Raw genomic sequence first — 4,829 nt, 5'->3', positions numbered from 1 at the left:
GGTCGGACCACTCCCTGAGGGCTCACGGGAAAGGGGCGGGACCCGGGCCGGCCGGCTGAGCGCGCGCCACCTCCGCGCTGCCGCTCTTAAAGGGGACACGCCACCCCTAAGTTGCTGGACACCTCCTCCTGCCCTTTGGCCCTATCCTTGGTCAATTCCAGCATGCACACCCGGGTGCTGCCTGGGAAGGGAAGGAAAGGCCGTGGAATCTAGCCCACAGCCTTCTGGAGAAGAGACATCCGCGCATTGTGATCCAGGAGAGGCAGATGGAGCTATGTCTACTTTGAGCGGATTCTTAGAGCTCGCAGGGAAATGGATCTTTCATAATCCAGCTCAGTATTATCCCCCTGCGTCTCTTAACAGGGTAGGAAGTTGTCCCCCCTGGGACTGGCCCAGATCTCCTTCTCTGTATATTTAAATAGGATTCTCCTTGTTCTTCATTGGAAAAAAAAAAAAAAAAACACTGTAGTAGCTCATAAAAGAATTGATGCAGAGGCATGGATTATGTATGCTGTGTAACAGATTTTCTTTACAATGTGAACACCTAATATAGTCATCTCTCCTGACAAGAACCTGTTGGAAGAAGCTCATCAACCTCACTAAGAAGATTTAATCAGTTCTTGCCCAAATTTACCAGTGGTCAAAAAACTCTCCCCTCCTGAGGAAGAATCTTTTGTGGTGGTGGGAGTTTCTCTCTTCCTAATCCTGTTTACTGATGTCCTAAAGCAAATCTCCCCAGCTCAGAAGTCACCTTTGACCCACTCATCTCTCTTCTTCAAAGAGTTTTGTCTCCCTTCTCAGCCTCCTACACCTCTCAACTTCACACACCAGATTTTTCAGCTCTTGTCTCCATCCTGATACTCCTGTTTTCTCCATTCTTCACAGACCACTCCTTAGTCTGTGTGAGCTCTTAGTTTGCTGTATACTTTCATTTCTACGTCCACGTGAGTGAATGACAAGTCTCCCACCCTGACCTGTCATCCTCTCTTCAGGCCTCTCTACTTGCTGGATACTGCGCCTGTTCTGTTGAGGCTCCTGACAACCACAAAAATTAAAAATGCTTAACACAGGGAGCTCTGGTAGCATAGTGGCTAAGACACTTGCCTGCTAACCAGACAGCTGGTGGTTCAAACCCACCAGCCACTCCTCAGAAGGAAGGTTGGGCAATCCTACTTCCGTAGTGATACTGCCTCGGAAACCCAAGGAGGGGTCACTATGAGTCGGGGCCGACTCGACGGCACATAACAACAACAACAACACAGTTCTTTACTCCCCCCTTCCCCACTAACACATATTCTTTCTCAAATTCTTCATCACATCAGTGGTAGGTACTACTCTCAATCCAGCTCCAGCATGCTGCCTACGTGATTCTCGAACGTTTCCATGTCATGGCTATATAACCTCCCTGCTAAAACAAATAACATTCAGGCAATTCCAAGCTGCCACAGCATGAATTCCACTCCACTAACCAGCTGCTAGCTCTGGTGGTGTAGTGCCTAAGACATTTGACTGCTAACCAGAACCACCAGCCACTCCTCAGAAGGAAGGTTGGACAATCTACTTCTATAGTGATACTGCCTTGGAAACCCAAGGAGGGGTCACTATGAGTCGGATCTGACTTGACAGCAGCAAGTGGTTTTAGTGGTGGAACCAGCTGCTAAGGAGGCCTGGTGGTGCAGTGGTTAAGCGTTCAGCCGTTGACCAAAAGGTCGGCAAAAATTACAGCCTGGGAAACTCTATGGGACAGTTCTGTTCTATCACTATGAGTCAGAATCAACTCTACAGCAGTGGGTTTGATTTGATTTTAACCAGTTATTTAAGTTCTGTGAGGATGATGAGCTAAAAAAAAAAAAACGCACTGAACAGTATTCAAGTCTAAGTACTGTTCCTGTTGGGTCAGCAACAGTCCCAGACCAGGGACAGTGACTATGAGCCCATTCTCTCCTATTAGTACCTGGGTCTTTCTGTGCCTTCCCAAGAAACCTCATGGCTACCTGTCTCCTGGAAGCTGACTCTAGCCTAACCACACTGCCCAGTTGACACAAGGCTGGGCTTTGCAGAGGCAAGGAAACCAGGTGAAGACCCTTGCCAGTCCCTGCCACTGCCATCACCGCAGACCTATCTTGATCACCCCAGAAGATGCAGCAAATGAGCTTACCTGCTTCTTCAGGCCTGACTGCCCAATCCAAGATTGTTTTGCTCAGCACAAAACCACTTTTCACTCTTCAAGTGTCTGGAGCTTGAAAAAACAAAATCACAGATGGCTTGCCTGACCACAGCCCTAGAGTCTACCTGGCCACTCTGTTTACATCATCCCAGCAACTTAGTCTATGCCTCCCCAGCAGGCTCTTTATATCTGGGTCCTAGGAGGAATCTTGAGATGGCAGTAACCACCAAGCAAGCACCCAATCCCCAGCTTTCTTCAGGTAATTCTCCCTCAACCCAGCACTCCCCTGGGCTTTTGACCCCTCCCCTCAGTTTCTCCTCTCACTGCCACCCTTCCCACCAGTCCTTTCCAGAGTGGTCACTGGAATGCCCTCAGTTGTGAAGGAACTGACCAAACCCTCCCCAATGCTGCCTTGATGTTCCCTCTATCTCTTCCCTTTCTCGGTACTTGAATCTTCCATAGGACACTCCTTCTCTGAAGCTGTTTCAGGTAAAGGTTGTTCATCTCCTCACAATCCCACTGCCCTACACAGATGTCCACATATCTACACATCCACACACATCACACCCTGTATCATGTGGCCTAACGGAGTTGGCACACAGCCCGCTCTCCATTGTTGTTCACAGCTCATTACTCCTCACCCTCCCTGAAGCTCCGACACAATCTCCCTTCCTTGTTGCAGTCATCAAAAGACTTCCTGGACACTCCCACACATTCCTTGAGTGCTTGAGCATCTGGTTCACTGGCTTCCTCTTTCCCCCAATCCCACTGCCAGCCTAGGTGACTTTATTGCTCAGACAGACAACTCACCTGGAATTGGAGTCTTGCCCCCTTGTTCACTGGGAAAATCAAGGTCCTAAAGAAAGTAATTCTCACCTTCCTGCAGCCTACTTAAATACCCCCTTTCTTCCTCTACTCCAGCCTCAAAGGAAGAGGTGTTTCCTCCTCCCTTTTGAAGCTGATCCCACAGCCTGTACTCCGCATTCTATCACCTCCTTCCTGCATCTTCCAGGATCTACTCCAACAATCGCCCCTACCACCACTACCACCATCTTCAATGGCTCCTCCACTGACTTTCTGCTTTCTACAACCACCTTCAGGTTCTTCTGAGAAACAGCTTTCATCTACACAGGCCAAATCTGGCCTGTCACTTGTTTTTGTATGGCCTGCAAGTGAAAAATGGTTTGTATTCAATAGATAGGCATATAAGGTGAACATTTACACCAGGTAGGTACACCCCTTAGAACAATCAACCATGGGAGACCAGAAAGGCAGTATTTGCACAAGGATATGGCTCAGAGGGCAGGAATGCATAGGAAAGAAGGACACGGAATAAATAACTACAGGGAGGAAGTGAGAAGAGAGCTGTTACATTGTGGGGACTACAATGTCATGAAACAACGTATATGAACTATTATATGGAAAATGAACTTGCTCTATAAAGTTTCATCCAAATCACCATATGAAAAGAAGAATGCTAATAATGCCACCAAACGTAAAAGCTAGTTATGTGGTCTTCCCCCTCCTTGATAATCTGAGGAAGTGTTGGTTTATTTAAAGGGATGGATGGGGGGAGATGAGTCTAGAGCCTCAGAAGCTATTGGAATCTTCAAACTACAGGACAGTGGTGCTCAGTTTGCCCATGAGGTCACAGCCTCTTTAGCTAGAGACTCCTGGTAACTTTTTCCTTTGATCAGAGGATGTTCAGTAAAACTTGGATCAGAAGGAAGGAATTGTAAGAGAGGAGAGCCAGGGAGTTTGGGGCTAAAGTAAAATGGCTGAACTAAACTATGTCTCAGCAAAGTTAAAAAACCAAAAAAAAAAAAGCATTCAGCAAAGTTAAAATGAAACTAGCACAAATGCATGACCATTGAGTCCCTAATCTGCTCCAGAACCATGGATACCTAAGGGAATTTTATTTTTCTCTGTGGTCAAATTAGGATATGGAAAGAATGTCCCCTGAGAGGTGGTCTTGATGCGAATGGACACTGCAACCTTTTGTACAAGATGTCGCTAGGAAATGAGTTGCTTTAAGCAAGTTGCTTTCACAACTTGTTCTGGAAAATATGTACTGTAAGCATCTTGTGACTGTTGTATGTAATTTCTTGAGCCAGCTCGTACTTTTGCAAGTAAGTTTATAATCAATCTGCAAAGGCTAAAATATTTCGTGCCTGGCTGCAATAAGGACATGAAGGCGGCATCTTCTGACCTCCTCTAACTACACAAGAGGAAGACAGAATCACCATCAGCAGACCAAGTCTTATTTCTATGAGGCCAGACATGCCACCACCCGCCAGCCTTGTTACCAACTTTGACACCAACCATCTCTCCCACAGTACTCACTGCTTCTCCGCTGGGTTTGGTAATTCACTGCAGTGGCCACACAGAATTCACAAACAACACTCACGATTATGGGGTTTAGTAGGGAAGTAACAGGCTACAACTCAGGTTTAGGAACACTCTCAGGATACAACCAGGACAATATCCCCTCTGCCGTGCCCTCAGACACTCCTCTCTGGCCCTTAGCCCCTTAGCCCGGCCTCTGCCTCTGTAGACCAGGTAAGCCTGTCACTCTGTCCCGTGCCTCTTGGTCCCACTGCCACCATCTCTCTGCCAGCCGGGACATCTCTCCACTGGGGCATCTCTCAACAAAGGAGGTCCA

Source organism: Orycteropus afer, unplaced genomic scaffold, assembly GCF_000298275.1.
Source record: "Orycteropus afer afer isolate SDZICR_OR568_19922 unplaced genomic scaffold, OryAfe1.0 scaffold00571, whole genome shotgun sequence".
NCBI classification, from domain to species: domain Eukaryota; kingdom Metazoa; phylum Chordata; class Mammalia; order Tubulidentata; family Orycteropodidae; genus Orycteropus; species Orycteropus afer.
The sequence above is the reverse complement of the archived record's forward strand: the minus strand, read 5'-3'. Positions refer to the sequence as shown.